The sequence below is a fragment of the Oncorhynchus kisutch genome, linkage group LG8 (assembly GCF_002021735.2).
Source record: "Oncorhynchus kisutch isolate 150728-3 linkage group LG8, Okis_V2, whole genome shotgun sequence".
Taxonomy (NCBI): Eukaryota; Metazoa; Chordata; class Actinopteri; order Salmoniformes; family Salmonidae; genus Oncorhynchus; species Oncorhynchus kisutch.
The window spans coordinates 37,401,498-37,418,768 of NC_034181.2; the positions used below are offsets into that span (position 1 = coordinate 37,401,498).

A 17,271-nucleotide genomic window follows, 5' to 3' on the forward strand; every position below is an offset into this window, starting at 1 on the left:
GCTCAACATACCCCAAGGCAAACATTTTGACTAAATTAGTCTACACAGTTACAGGGATTCACTTTCAGGCTAGGTTTAAGACCTCATATTGTAGCTCCTAGAGACCCCAACTGATGCATAGAACAATATTAAAACAACCTACTCTGGTGTAGATGGAAGTATCATGAAACCTCTTAACACAATACATTGATTTGACTTGGAGAAAAAAAAAATTGGGGACCTAACTTGCTTACCACTTTTTCCATGTGGTTTCTTCCTTCACAGACTCTATGAAATGATGACCTCTTCCTACTAATTTGATCACATGATTCATTATGTGTATGGTTTCCTAGAAACAAGGAGTGGGTCAACTAACCATTTGGCTCAACTTACCCCACTCTCCCCTAGAAATCAGTGTCTGATTTCTAGTTAATTACATATGATTAGGCCTACAAAGTATTTGATTTCTATATTACACTAAATTGTTTAATTAAAATGCATCTAAATAATAAAAATCAGTTTTGCAATTTCAGAAAAGGAATATATTTGCCCATAAATACAATAGACCCTTTTTTACCACTGAGTGACACTCTTTCCTTAATTAAGTCAAAAGCAACGCCTATCAAATTTGCATATTGGATATGTAAATAGGTCTGTCTCCACACAGTGTTTAGATGTTGACTGTTACTTATGATCGTCCAGACTACAGCTGTAAGAATGTAACCAGTAACCTTAACATCTTAATTATCCCAACCATTTTGTTTTCTATTGCTCGTGACTTCAGATTTCCTCATGTGGTCCATGGATGCCCCCGGGAACCACTTCAAGGTTATTCACTTCTTCCCAAATGTGACTCAAAAAGAACCACTTTTTTAAAAAATGGTTTAATACAGATGTTGTTCAATCTGAGAGGTTTTAGCTGTCAACGATAAGGACTACAGACAGGCACAGATAGACATTACCGAAACCAACACTTGCATTGCTGAGGTCCAGTTTGCGTGTGTTTGTAAGCCAGAGTTTAGCTCCAACCCAACCTCCAACCTCTGCCCACCTCGGTAGCATTTCTCAGGGATTTTTCCTTTCTTTCCTTTGTCCTCCACATCGTCTCTCTCTAGCCCCTCAGCCCTCAGCCCATCCCCAGGTAAAGTAGTTGTTTTATGTTTCTCTGTATTGTGCTAAGGCTCAACAGGAATCCCTGTGCAGTGTGTGTGCTATTTAGTTTTATTAATATACGTCTATTGTATTTAGATATTTGTGTCATACTTGTTCAGTTGGTGGCGTTGTAACATTGTGATGATGAGAGGTTATGTTAGCCTCCATATTTGGTAACTAGTGATTGAGCTAAGAAGCCCCCCCCCCCAGGGCAGTGTTTCCCAACCCGAGGCATTGGGGACCCCCAACAGTTAAGTTGTAGCCCTTGACAAACACACCTCATTCAACTCACCGAGGGCTTCATGATTAGTTGACAAGTTGAATCAGGTGTGCTTGTCTAGGGTTACAATAAAAATGTGTACGGTTTTGGGGGTACTCAACGACCAGGTGGGGAAACACAGCTCTAGGGTGTTCCATTCCACTCTAGTAGTGGATCATTTTGATTGGATACGTACATGGTGGCTCTGCCCTCTACACAGATATTTTGAGCCAGTCCATCGGTGACACAGCCCAGCTCACCTGAGGATTCTCATGTCCTCTACTCTGGTTAGTAATGTTGGTTCCTGTCCCTCACCCACTCCCTCTCTGTGGGGAATGGGCTCAATGTCCTGGGCACCCTCTCCTCCCTGAATGGCATGGGTGTGGGCGCAAGCGACAACGAAACCATGCATTGCTATCCAACTACCTGAACAAGGTGTGCTCCCTGGAGCGACCCAACTCTGAGCTAGAGTTCAAGATCAAACCACTGATGCTGGAGCGGACGCCCAAAGGTCACGACATCGAGGGCATGATGGCCCAAGCTCACGCCATTGGTGTGAAGGTCAGCGCCCACATGGCCGTGATGGTAAATGTATGTAATCAGCCAGTCAGTAACTGTGCACCATTATAGCTTACAATACACACAATTATTGTTTACATTTGTGTAGACCTATTCCATAAACATCTCATGTATGCGCCCGCCTGTGCTCCTCAACATTTTGCTTTCACAATTACATTCAATCCGTCTTCGCTTTCCTGCAATGGGACACTTACATATGTGTGCCTGTGTGCTTTAGTATCCAACTTTAAAGTAAATATGTTCCTCCCTGCTACTCCTCAGGTGAGAAAGAAGAACCTGGAAAATGCTCGCATCATGCTGGAGATTGACAATGCCAAGCTGGCCCCCGATGGATTCAGGGTCAAGTGAGTGCCAACTTAGAGGGGCTATTCTTTTGCCTCCCAGTCTGAGAAATTCACATGGGAGTGCTAAACTGCATTGCACTTTGGATAAATTAGCTCTCTGTCATGCTGAGAAAAAAAGAGCCTGTTCCCACAGCGCTCAGACAGAAAGGAGGCCATCAGTTCACACTGGCCATGATAGATAGGATCAAGGTGACATCCGTTTCAGAGGTATCTGCGGTTGGCAAGGTGAAGCACAAGTCAAAAGGCACCAGAGTACAGTCTGTGTCGAGGTCTGTAAGTATTCACAGTGTACTGATTTTATACAGTCAAATGTTGGAATGCAGCAATGTTCACAGTATGTGGCGATTTATCTGTTGACCAAGGTAGGGTTGTGTGTGTGTGTGTGTGCGTGTGCGTGTACATGCCTGTGTACATATGTGAGTGTGTCTATGTCTCGGTTACCATTCATCTGTTTAGATGGGAGGCTGAGGCCCCACTGTGCCAGTCTGTAGAGAGGGACTGTCTTGCTCTGAGGATGGCCAGGTCAGACCACGTCCTAATCATAGCTACCCTCAGAGGAGATCTGGGCAGCCTGAAGGAGGACCTCTGCTTCCTCAAGAAAAATCATGATGAAGTGAGAGCTCTGCTGCACGGGTCAAAGGTCAAGTCATAACAGGTCCACCTATTACTGAGGAGTATTTACACATCAAGCTAATCACCTCAAACATTGTCAAACAGTTTTTGGTTCAGTGGAGGGTCGCTGCAGGAAACAGAGTTGGATTCTGGATTGTCCCATTGCACATACTCTTAAATATGAATTACATCCTCAAAAAAACATGAGGATTCATATGGTATTTCCCTAAGGCATATTTTTTACCTTAAAATTATGTTTATTATTATAGACAAATCGTGCTTTTTGTAACAGAGGTATTTGCGTTTTAAATGTAAAAATATTTAAATTTAGTACAGTTTCTCTCCCCCAAGCATGTTGAATGTCACTGAAATATGATTGTGAGTAAAATGACCCTGTACTCTCTGCAGTTTCTGTCTGTAGATACCATGGTCAGACTTGTGCACTTACACACAAACACATCATGCAAGCACAGAGAGTGTGTTTAGACAGCCATGCGTGGTGTCCAGAATGTGGCCAACTACGCATGCGCCTTACCATCAGGGTTGGGTTTATTTTCACTTGTAATTCCAGTTGAATTCCTGAGGTGCCTGAATTGAAATGGAGTTGACCTCAACCATGCTCTCGTGTGCCTGTAGGAAAGGGGCTCCATGAAGGCCTGTATGACCAACGAACAGGTGGAGGTGGATGCGGCCCAGGGCCCAGATCTTGAAGCCATAATGGCTGAACTGCGGATCCAGTATGAGGGCATTGCTCGTAAGAACAAGGAGGACTCAGAGATCTGGTACCCGAAGAAGGTCAGTGAGAAGTCTGGCATGGTAATGATGAGGATCTCAGCGGAGCTCAGGAGCATATCACTCTTAAGACTGAGTAGAAGTATTCTGAAGTAAATTGTCTGTATTTGTGTACATTGTACTGTATGTGGGTAGATGTACTCATGACTGCTTTGTGTACGCAACACTGCTGGTGCAATGGAATACTTCATCAGTGTCAGCCTGATTGTTTACTGCATAAACACTTATGATGAATGTGTGTGTTTTGCCACTGGAGTCAGTGCAGTTGGAGGTAAAGGAGAGCTGTGAGGCGCTGTACTGTGCTCAGAGCGAGCTCAGCGAGAGATGCCACTTCCTAAAGGCTCTGGAGAGGGAAATGGACAGTCTGCACAAGCAGGTACTGCAGCTCTCCTCCAGCTGTCCAAACGCCCCCTTCTGTCCATACACACCCTCTTTTAGTCCAAACACATAACCTTTAGCTGTCCAGACACACACCCCTTCTGTCCAGACATACACTACCAGTCAAAAGTTTAGGAACACTTACTTATTCAAGGGTTTGTCTTTATTTTACTATTTTCTACATTGTATAATAATAGTGAAGACATCAAAACTATGAAATAACACATATTTAACTAATCAAAACATATTTATATTTGAGATTCTTCAAATTGCCACCCTTTGATGACAGCTTTGCACACTCTTGGCATTCTCTCAACCAGCTTCACCTGGAATGCTTTTCCAGCAGTCTTGTAGGAGTTCCCACATGCTGAGCACTTGTTGGCTGCTTTTGCTTCACTCTGCTTCACTATGCTCATCCCAAACCATCTCAATTTGGTTGAGGTCGGGGGATTGTGGAGGCCAGGTCATCTGATGCAGCACTCCATCACTCCCTTGGTAAAATAGCCCTTAAACAGCCTAGAGGCATGTTTGGTCATTGTCCTGTTGAAAAACAAATGACATTCCCACTAAGCCAAAACCAGATGGGATGGCGTATCGCTGAAGAATGCTGTGGTATCCATGCTTTTTAAGTGTGCCTCGAATTCTAAATGAATCACAGACAATGTCACCAGCGAAGCACCCCCACCCAATAACACCTCCTCCTCCATGCTTTACTGTGGGAAATACACATGCAGAGATCATCTGTTCACCCACACCGCATCTCACAAAGACACAGCGGTTGGAACCAAAATTCTCAAATTTGGACTCCAGACCAAAGGAAAATTTCCACTGGTCTAATGTCTATTGCTTGTGTTTCTTGGCCCAAGCAAGTCTCTTCTTATTATTGGTGTCCTTTAGTAGTGGTTTCTTTGCAGCAATTTGACCATGAAGGCCAGATTCACGCAGTCTCCTCTGAACAGTTGATGTTGAGATGTGTCTGTTACTTGAACTCATTTATTTGGGCTGCAATTTCTGAGGCTGGTAACTCTAATGAACTTATCCTCTGCAGCAGAGGTAACTCTGGGTCTTCCTTTCCTCTGGACTCAATCAAGCCATGAGTCCTCAAGAGAGCCAGTTTCATCATAGCGCTTGATGGGTTTTACGACTGCACTTGAAGAAACTTTCAAAGTTCATGAAATTGTCCGGATTGACTGACCTTCATGTCTTAAAGTAATAATGGACTGTCATTTATCTGTGCTTATTTGAGCTGTTCTTGCCATAATATGGACAAGGTCTTTTACCAAATAGGGCTATCTTCTGTATACCACCCTACCTTGTCACAACACAACTGAATGGCTCAAACGAACAAATTAACTTTTAACAAGGCACACCTGTTAACTGAAATGCATTCCAGGTGACTACCTCATGAAGCTTGTTGAGAGAATGCCAAGAATGTGCAAAGCTGTCATTAAGGCAAAGGGTTGCTACTTTGAATAATCTCAAATATAAAATATATTTAGATTTAACACTTTTTGGTTACTACATGATTCCATATGTGTTATTTCATAGTTTTGATGCCTTCACTATTATTCTACAATGTAGAAAATAGTACAAATAAAGGGAAAACCCTGGAATGAGTAGGTGTGTCCAAACTTTTGACTGGTACTGTATATACTAGGCAGTGTCAGAGGAAGGCCTCTTCCCTTTTGTTTTAACATCGCTGCTACTCGTTGTTTATTATATATGCATAGTCACTTTACCCCTACCCACATGTACAAATAATGTACTAACTAACCAATACCCCCGCACATTTACTTGGTACCAGTACCCCCTGCATATAGCCTCTTATTGTATTGTGTTACTTTTAATGATCTTTTTTTTTATTTAGTAAATATTTTGTTAACTCTATTTTTTTTAACTGTATTTAAAAATATGTATTTATTGAATATCCGAAACATACAATATACTTGCAGTGAAGCCGCTCAACAACTACATCATACCAGTCATCCAACAGATTCCCATTCAGAGGGACACACAGAAGCATCCAGGGTCAATGCCCTGCTCAAGGGCACGTTGACAAATCTACCACCAGGCTAAAAAATGTGAGCCCGAACCCTCAAAGATCCCCCCCATAGTTCCCCAATAGCCGTCTCTCAACCATTCGAGACCCCTCCCACAGCACCCCCCCCCCCCCCCCCCCCAAGAAGAAAAATAAAGAATTAATTCCATTCCCCACCCCCAAGAACCTCCCAATGCACCAACAACCAAACAAATGAACTAAAGAGAAAAAAAGGAAAAGACAGAAGAAAACAGCAAACAACAATGCAAAAAAACCCAAACATTTAAAACAAAGGACATCAAGGACAACTAAAATCTTAACAGCAATGCCAACTGTATATGTTTGTGTGCATGTCTGTCACTACATGTATGTGTGTGTTCTAGTATATGTTAATTTGAATGAGAGTGTGTGTATATGCATGTGTACAAACACCTGCACAGCATCAGCCTCAAGCAAACCGGCGTTAGTTGAAAAACACTGCCCCTCAATGTCATTCAAACAGACTTTTTATTGTTTTATTTGGACTTTTAATTTTTTTAATAAAAAAAACAACTTTTATCTTAGAATGATGGTCAATCTCCCACACAGCAACTCCCCTCCCACTTGTCTCCAATTTCACATCCCAACCCTCAGCTTCCCTCAGCCCATCCCATCTATCTCTGCTGGCCACCCACTTCGGGTTTCTACGCAACACATATCTTTCACTATGCTATGATGTTTAACATACAATTTCAATCTATCTAATCGAATAGAATCCACAGATTGTGAGTTGAAGATAAATACTTTTACTAAGAGTATTAGTATATTAGCAAGTGACTGGCCCGGTCTCTCCAGATCTCCTAACAGTACTATTGCTAGGGTCAATTTTAGACCAATGCTATGCATTTTCAGCCATTCCAGAACCTGAGACCAGAAACAGGCTACCTGAGGTCAATACCAAAATAAATGGTCTATTGATTCTGTATCCTCACAACAAAATCTGCAGAGCTTCGATGACTTTATGCCCCAAATATTCAACATTTTGTTGGTGGCAAGAATTCTATATAATAATTTTAGCTGAAAAGCACGGAGTCTTGAATCTTGCGTTGTTTTATATACACTGCTCAAAAATAAATAACACATCCTAGGTCTGAATGAATGAAATATTCTTATTAAATACTTTTTTCTTTACATAGTTGAATGTGCTGACAACAAAATCACACAAATTATCAATGGAAATCAAATTTATCAACCCATGGAGGTCTGGATTTGGAGTCACACTCAAAATTAAAGTGGAAAGCCACACTACAGGCTGATCCAACTTTGATGTAATGTCCTTAAAACAAGTCAAAATGAGGCTCAGTAGTGTGTGTGGCCTCCACGTGCCTGTATGGCCTCCCTACAATGCCTGGGCATGCTCCTGATGAGGTGGCGGATGGTCTCCTGAGGGATCTCCTCCCAGACCTAGACTAAAGCATCCGCCAACTCCTGGACAGTCTGTGGTGCAACGTGGTGTTGGTGGATGGAGCCGAGACATGATGTCTCAGATGTGCTCAATTGGATTCAGGTCTGGGGAACGGGCGGGCCAGTCCATAGCATCAATGCCTTCCTCTTGCAGGAACTGCTGACACACTCCAGCCACATGAGGTCTAGCATTGTCTTGCATTAGGAGGAACCCAGGGCCAACCGCACCAGCATATGGTCTCACAAGGGGTCTGAGGATCTCATCTCGGTACCTAATGGCAGTCAGGCTACCTCTGGCGAGCACATGGAGGGCTGTGCGGCCCCCCAAAGAAATGCCACCCCACACCATGACTGACCCACCGCCAAATCGGTCATGCTGAAGGATGTTGCAGGCAGCAGAACTTTCTCCACGGCGTCTCCAGACTCTGTCACGTCTGTCACATGTGCTCAGTGTGAACCTGCTTTCATCTGTGAAGAGCACAGGGCGCCAGTGGCGAATTTGCCAATCTTGGTGTTCTCTGCCAAATGCCAAACGTCCTGCACGGTGTTCGGCTGTAAGCACAACCCCCACCTGTGGACGTCGTGCCGTCATTCCACCCTCATGGAGTCTGTTTCTGACCGTTTGAGCAGACACATGCACATTTGTGGCCTGCTGGAGGTCATTTTGCAGGGCTCTGGCAGTGCTCCTCCTGCTCCTCCTTGCACAAAGGCGGAGGTAGCGGCCCTGCTGCTGGGTTGTTGCCCTCCTACGGCCTCCTCCACGTCTCCTGATGTACTGGCCTGTCTCCTGGTAGCGCCTCCATGCTCTGGACACTACGCTGACAGACACAGCAAACCTTCTTGCCACAGCTCGCATTGATGTGCCATCCTGGATGAGCTGCACTACCTGAGCCACTTGTGTGGGTTGTAGACTCCGTCTCATGCTACCACTAGAGTGAAAGCACCGCCAGCATTCAAAAGTGACCAAAACATCAGCCAGGAAGCATAGGAACTGAGAAGTGGTCTGTGGTCACCACCTGCAGAACCACTCCTTTATTGGGGGTGTCTTGCTAATTGCCTATAATTTCCACCTGTTGTCAACTCCATTTGCACAACAGCATGTGAAATTTATTGTCAATCAGTGTTGCTTCCTAAGTGGACAGTTTGGTTTCACAGAAGTGTGATTGACTTGGAGTTACATTGTGTTGTTTAAGTGTTCCCTTTATTTTTTTGAGCAGTGTATCAACTCATACACCCTGTAGCATGGAATCGGTACATCAAAAATCACTTCCCAACTTTTTTGCAAGCTGTACAGTTGTCAACATCCTGGACCTCAAATGAAACAGGTATACTTTCCTATTTAGGCTATTTATATTCCTGCGCCAGTTTTGATCCTTCATATTGGGCAGACAGACCAATTCCCTACCTCCTCCCGCTGCCACCTGCCTCCTCCATTTTTGGGGTAATGCTGTAATCAATTGGTTGTACTCTTGGATTGAGCAGATCTTCCCGTACAGTTCTGATAACTCCATGAAGGACATAACTCTACCATTCCAATTTACAATATCACTTAAGAATAAAATACTATTTTCAAACATCTTTCCCATAAATACAGGTATTTTATCAACCAGCACATTTGGGATCAGCCATAATATTTGTTGTAATATTTGTTCAATCTTTTCAGGGGGATGAAATTGAAATTGTAGCCACCTTTGCAATTCTTGTTTGAAAAAGAGAGATACTTTGAAAAAAGTTTTTAAACAATGGATGAGCTTTTCTTATGAATCTATTTGAGAACCATTTAGGGTTCAAATAAAACTTTTGAATGAGTGAAGCTTTTAGAGAGAGGTTTAGTGCTTTTGTATTTCATAATCTCAACCCAACCAATTCATATTCATTATATATATTATTATATTCATTATATAGATATGCACGTTTTATTTTGTCTGGTTTAGCGTCCCAGATAAAGCAAAATATTTTTTGCTCATATAATTTGAAAAAAGAATCATCAGAGTCGGCAGCGTCATAAGTGAGTAAACTGAGATATGACTAAGGAGTTAATCAGGGCATTTATCCATAAATAGACAGGTATCTACCTCTCCATGTTTGCAGGATCTTGTCTATTTTTGCAAGTTTTCTATTGAAATTAATTGTGGAGTGCTCACAATGAATTTGTGAGCACTCCACAATTCAGGAAGAATTTTGTGCATTTTTCTCCATATTCCATCCAGTTTGCTTTATTTTTGTAATAGATTATATTAGATCGTTCTTGAATAAGTTCCTCAAGTTCTTTTTGTTTTTCCTCTAACTTATTTTGTATCTCTGTAGTATCGTTTTTATTGCTAACTACCTGTACTATTAGTTCATGGAGTTCCCTTGTCTCTTTAGCCAGAAACTGCTTTTTTATTATTGATGAATATTGAATTGACCCCTGAAGGTACATTTAAAGGTATCCCAAACAATAAGGGGATTTTCTGAACCTATATTAAACAGGAAAAATTCAGTTATAAATGATTTTGTCTTAGTTCAAAATAAATGGTCCTCCAGTAAACTTGGATTAAATGTCCAATATCCCCGTCCATGTGGAAAATCTATAAGAGTTATGTGAATGCCAATTAGATGATGATCCGATTGCATTCTGTCTCCTATTAAAACTTTTTTAACCTTTGATGCAAGAGAGAAAGTGACAAGAAAGTAGTCAAGACTACTGGCTTGATTAAGTCCCCTCCATGTATATCTCACAAGGTCAGGTTTTTTTAGTCTCCAAATATCTACTATTTCTAATGTGTTTGTGATTTCCTTAAGTGATGGTGATGATAGTTTGTAGAGTGATTACCTTTACGGTCCATTGAGGTACATAACACTGTGTCATAGTCTCCTACCATAATGATTAGATCCTTTGTTGCCTCTAAGTTCAATAAATTGGTATAAATGTTTTCGAAGAAGTATGGATCATCCTGATTTGGACCATATAGATTAACGAGCAAAATCTCTTTTTCGTCCACTTTCATATTCCAAAGGATCCACTTTCCAATCATTCCTGACTATTTGCACATTCAGATTGACATTTTTGTTAATTAATATCATCACACCCTTTGAGTTCCTTTGTCCAATTATTTCACCACCCCATTCCTTTTTCCACACAACTTTATCTAAGGATGTAGAGTGAGTTTCCTGTAAGTATATGTTATATTACTTTTCTTTTAGCCATGTAAAGACTGATCTTCTTTTTTTTAATAATCTGCTAAACCATTACAATTATAACTGGCTATTGTCACGCCCTGGTCAAAGTATTTTGTGTTTATCTTTATGTATTTGGTCAGGCCAGGGTGTGGCATGGGGTTTTTGTAATTGTGGTGTGTTTGTCTTGGGGTTTTGGTGGTGGTATTGGGATTGTTGCTTAGTGGGTTATCTAGCAAAGTCTATGGCTGTCTGGAGTGGTTCTCAATCAGAGGCAGGTGCTTATCGTTGTCTCTGATTGGGAACCATATTTAGGCAGCCATATTCTTTGAGTTTGTCGTGGGTGATTGTCCTTAGTGTCCTATGTGTACTTTCGGTTAGTTTGCACTAGATGGGCTGTTTCGGTTTCATTTCTTGTTTTGTAGTGTAGTGTAGTGTAGTGTTTGTGTAGTGTTCGTGTTTCTTTGTTGGATTAAACATGAATCTCAATCGACACGCTGCGTTTTGGTCCGATCCTTGTTCTACCTCTTCGTCAGAGGAGGATATAGAAGAAAACCGTAACAGCTATACTTATTTCACCCCTTACAATAACTAGATATTATTCTCAGTCTAAATTGACCATAATTAGTGCTTATCCTGCCATCAGAGATATTATGACGGTCAAAACTAGAGCTTTCAAATGTCTGATATTTAGAATTCAAGAAATAGGTTCTAGCAGTATTTGTTTTATTCCCTTGCCTGTTTGCCTGTGAGCCAATGCCACACCTGTTAGAAAATTGAGACAAGATATTATGTATGTACTAAATCTGAGTAGGGGGATGTGTATGAGATTGGATGTGATTTAGTGAGAGTGTGTACGATGACTATTATGTGCGTACAATGACGATTATATTCTTAAGAGTAAGACTATAATGTGTGATGTCCAAATAAATAATAGCGCTGCCAGTTTGCATGGTTGAGTGTCTGTGTGTAACATGTAGTGCGTATAGCCTTAATATTCATGATGATAATTGTAATCCATATCGTATCACCATTAACGTTGCATCATAATTACCTTTAACATGTTTGAAAAACACATCCCAGCATTTCCATAGCAATTGACATGTCACATGATCATGAAAGAGACCTTGCATTACTCTAGAGATGGCTTCACTACAGTACAAATGTATTCCGTACAATATGTTATTATTCACCAATGCCCCTATTCTGATATCTCCCCCTTGCTTGTTGTAAACATATATAAACTTGTAGACAAAATACATACAAAAGATAGACAAACAATAAACACATTAAATTATAAAACAGTTCTCGACAGAGAGGGGGAGAGAAGAGAAAAGTGAGAGAAGAGAGTGAGATCAGGTGTGTATGTGTAAGTCCATATGTGTAAGCAAGCATGTAATTGAGTATGTGTGTGTTCATATCCACTTCATAATGTTCAGATATTTTTACAGTTCCCATTCCTTTTTTTCGTAACCTGAAGTCCCTGTAGAATTTAGTACAGCCATGGTGTTATGGAGCTGTCTCGGAATAGTTGTCCATCTATAAAGAGTTTGTCCATAATGATAAAGGCATGTTAGTTTTTCTCCCTTGGAAATTGGTAATTGAGACCGAATTTGGTCCCTTTAAGCTCCCTTCCCTGCTTTTGATCAGCTCCTTTTGTTGGTAGTGTACAAATTTTGCGATGATCGGTCGGGGACACTTGGTCTTGTCGCTCCGAGCTCCAAGTCTGTGTACTCAGTGGAAAGCCATCTTACTTACAGTCTCTATAGGATGTTTCAAGGCGGATTGCATGAATTCTCTGATCACGCCCTCTGGATTATTGGATGCGTCCTTAGGAATCCCAGAAAAAAAAATATTTTCACGCATGCTACGACCATGTATGTCTAGTAGCGACTCCTTCATCACCCTGTTTTTCCTGAATAGACAATCCATGTTGGAATCGTGGATTGTTACCTTGGCTGTGAGTGTCTTGTTTTCTCTTTGGAGCGTGAGAATTTCACTCTGGCCGAATTCCAACCCCCCCCCCCCCCCCCTCAATAGGTTGAACAGGCCTCTTCTGGCTGTGTGTGCATAATATTAACATGTTAGTTTGAACAGTGGTGAGCCAGGTGTTTACTACAGTTACTTGATTGCTGTGTCAGTGCATGAGCTAGGTGTTTAACAAGCCACAACAATTTGGCAGCCATGTCAGTGTACAACATTAGCATTCAAGTGATGAGTGGTGTAGTAGTAAGCAACTATCACATTACTACCATTTCTGAGTATAACACTAGCGTCATAGGTTAGTGACGACTTCAATATCTAGCTAAACACAGAAGGCTAACTTGGCTGCCGTGGCCTGTCCAGTCTGTCCCCATGCAGGTGGGTGTGTTGGAGGGGAACCTGGGAGGGAGCAGCCATAAATATGCTCTGGGGATGGACCGTCTGCAAGCCACTCCGTGTCAGCTGGAGGAGGAGCTGTCCCAGCTGTGTCTGGGCATGCAACGCAACAAGACCGACTATGAACAGCTGCTGCGCATTAAGCAGAACCTGGAGCTGGCGATCACCACCTACAGGCGGCTGCTGGATGGAGAGGAAGTGTGAGTCCCTTTATTTCAGCCTGGTGTCGTAGACTAGACGTAATATAGTAAAAATAAATCCGTAACACTGAAATTAGTATTAAATGTTTTGTATGGTTACGTAAGTCATACGGTTGCGAATTAGCAACTTTTCAACTACTTTTAAGCTACTTGGCCAACCTAACCCTTCCCCTAATGCTAACCTTAACCCTTTAGCCTAACGTTAGCCAACATTAGCTAGAATTCCTAACATATTGTACGTTTTGCAAATTTGTAACATATCATACGAATTGTAATTCATAACATATCATATGAAATGGGTGTTGGACATCCACAAATGAATACATACCTTACAAAACGTAAAATATACTTAATGGCGTGTTTCGGATTTCCCTACAGAATAAAATGAAATGCTCTGAGACCAGGTTGTCTTATTTATTTTAAATATTTGTATATTTATATTTTTTCAGCTAAGATTTAAACTCCGACATAATTAGTATGCAAATTAACGTTAGATCTGAAAATGGATACAATAAGATATTGGTGTAGGCTTATGTTTCTTGGTATTAGTAATTTGGGAATCAGCGTCTTGGTGAATTGTAGCTGAGAGAAATCAACTGAGAGAAATCAACATCTCAATGGAGTTGCGTTGCGATGGGGTGTCGGGGTGGTGTACCCCAACTACATCAACTCACTGTCAGTCGATACTTGTAAAAAAAACAATTGCTTCATTTTTTTACCGTGTACCTATGTTTGTCCTGTTTAACTGTGAGCTTTTCTTTGGGTGCTGCAATCCGTAGTTTTCGTAAAAAAAACGTCATTCTATGTGACGTCTGTCAAATTGCGTCGCATAATCCACTGTTATCCAATCAAGTATGAAGTTAGCAACTTCAAACATCCACTACCACTAGATACTTTTAGAAATATAAACCATTTATAACTTACTGTGTACCAGTGCTTGTCTTGATTGTTATAGAGTTGTCAGTGGGAGTTGGAATCCATCTTTTTTTAAATAAAAAATAATGGATTGAAGCATCCAAAGAAATGTTTGCAGTTACACAGGACAGACCAGATAAGCATTAAATAATATACATTTTTACAAGTATCGACTGATAGTGATTCGGTGTAGTCAGAAGTACACTCCGACAACATTCATCGTAACTCAATTCCATTGAGATGTATATACAGTGCCATCGTAAAGTATTCAGACCCTTTGACTTTTTCCACATTTTGTTACGTTACAGCCAGACTTTAAAATGTATAAAATAAAATAAAATCTCATCAATCTACACACAATACTCCATAATGACAATGCGAAAACTTTTTTTTTTTTTGCAAATGTATAAAAAAAGCCAAAACAAAAATACCTTATTTACAGAAGTATTCAGACCCTTTGCTATGAGACTCGAAATTGAGGTCAGGTGCTTCCTGTTTCCATTGATCATCCTTGAGATGTACCTACAACTTGATTGGAGTTCACCTATGGTCAATTCAATTGATTGGCCATGACTTGGAAAGGGACACACCTGTCTATATAAGGTCCCACAGTAGACAGTGCATGTCAGAGCAAAAACCAAGCCATGAGGTCGAAGGAATTGTCCGTAGCGCTCTGAGACAGGATTGTGTCGGGGCACAGATCTGGGGAAGTGCACCAAAAAATGTCTGCAGCATTGAAGGTCCCAAGGACACAGTGGCCTCCATCATTCTTAAACGGAAGAAGTTAGGAACCACCAAGACTCTTCCTAGAGCTAGCCATCCAGCAAAACTGAGCGAACGAGGGAGAACGGCCTTGGTCAGGGAGTGACCAAGAACCCGATGGTCACTCTGGCAGAGCTCCAGAGTTCCTATGTGGAGATGGTAGAACCTGCCAGAAGGACAACCATCTCTGCAGCACCCCACCAATCAGGCCTTTGTGGTAGAGTGGCCAGACTGAAGCCACTCCTCAGTGAAAGGCACGACACCCCGCTTGGAGTTTGACAAAAGGCACCTACAGTGCCTTGCGAAAGTATTCGGCCCCTTTGAACTTTGCGACCTTTTGCCACATTTCAGGTTTCAAACATAAAGATATAAAACTGTATTTTTTTGTGAAGAATCAACAACAAGTGGGACACAATCATGAAGTGGAACGACATTTATTGGATATTTCAAACTTTTTTAACCAATCAAAAACTGAAAAGTTGGGCGTGCAAAATTATTCAGACCCTTTACTTTCAGTGCAGCAAACTCTCTCCAGAAGTTCAGTGAGGATCTCTGAATGATCCAATGTTGACCTAAATGACTAATGATGATAAATACAATCCACCTGTGTGTAATCAAGTCTCCGTATAAAAGCACCTGCACTGTGATAGTCTCAGAGGTCCGTTAAAAGCGCAGATAGCATCATGAAGAACAAGGAACACACCAGGCAGGTCCGAGATACTGTTGTGAAGAAGGTTAAAGCCGGATTTTGGATACAAAAAGATTTCCCAAGCTTTAAACATCCCAAGGAGCACTGTGCAAGCGATAATATTGAAATGGAAGGAGTATCAGACCACTGCAAATCTACCAAGACCTGGCCGTCCCTCTAAACTTTCAGCTCATACAAGGAGAAGACTGATCAGAGATGCAGCCAAGAGGCCCATGATCACTCTGGATGAACTGCAGAGATCTACAGCTGAGGTGGGAGACTCTGTCCATAGGACAACAATCAGTCATATATTGCACAAATCTGGCCTTTATGGAAGAGTGGCAAGAAGAAAGCCATTTCTTAAAGATATCCATAAAAAGTATTGTTTAAAGTTTGCCACAAGCCACCTGGGAGACACACCAGCAGAAGGAAGAAGGTGCTCTGGTCAGATGAAACCAAAATTGAACTTTTTGGCAACAATGCAAAACGTTATGTTTGGCGTAAAAGCAACACAGCTCATCACCCTGAACACACCATCTCCACTGTCAAACATGGTGGTGGCAGCATCATGGTCTGGGCCTGCTTTTCTTCAGCAGGGACAGGGAAGATGGTTAAAATTGATGGGAAGATGGATGGAGCCAAATACAGGACCGTTCTGGAAGAAAACCTAATGGAGTCTGCAAAAGACCTGAGACTGGGACGGAGATTTGTCTTCCAACAAGACAATGATCCAAAACATAAAGCAAAATCTACAATGGAATGGTTCAAAAATAAACATATCCATGGCCAAGTCAAAGTCCAGACCTGAAACCAATCGAGAATCTGTGGAAAGAACTGAAAACTGCTGTTCACAAATGCTCTCCATCCAACCTCACTGAGCTCGAGCTGTTTTGCAAGGAGGAATGGGAAAAAATGTCAGTCTCTCGATGTGCAAAACTGATAGAGACATACCCCAAGCGACTTACAGCTGTAATCGCAGCACAAGGTGGCGCTACAAAGTATTAACTTAAGGGGGCTGAATAATTTTGCACGCCCAATTTTTCTGTTTTTGATTGGTTAAAAAAGTTTGAAATATCCAATAAATGTCGTTCCACTTCATGATTGTGTCCCACTTGTTGTTGATTCTTCACAAAAAAATACAGTTTTATATCTTTATGTTTGAAGCCTGAAATGTGGCAAAAGGTCGCAAAGTTCAAGGGGGCCGAATACTTTCGCAAGGCACTGTAAAGACTATCAGACCGTGAGAAACAAGATTCTTTGGTCTGATGAAACCAAGATTGAACTCTTTGGCCTGAAAGCCAAGCGTCACTTCTGGAGGGAACCTGGCACCATCCCTACAGTGAAGCATGGTGGTGGCAGCATCGTGCTGTGTGGATTAACGGAGCAAAGGAAAGAGAGACTGGGGCGAAGGTTCACCTTCCAACAGGACAACAACCCTAAGCACACAGTCAAGACAACACAGGAGTGGCTTCGTGACAAGTCTCTGAATGTCCTTGAGTGGCCCAGCCAGGGCCCGTACCTGAACCCAATCTAACATTTCTGGAGAGACCTGAAAATAGCTGTACAGCAACGCTCCCCATCCAACCTGACAG

At 41.7% G+C, this 17,271-nt stretch overlaps 1 pseudogene; it reads left to right on the top strand.

The window, feature by feature from the left end:
- The first annotated feature begins 1,688 nt into the window (after positions 1-1,688).
- On the top strand, positions 1,689-13,318 carry LOC109894876 (keratin, type I cytoskeletal 18-like; annotated as a pseudogene).
- The last annotated feature ends 3,953 nt before the right edge of the window (positions 13,319-17,271 follow it).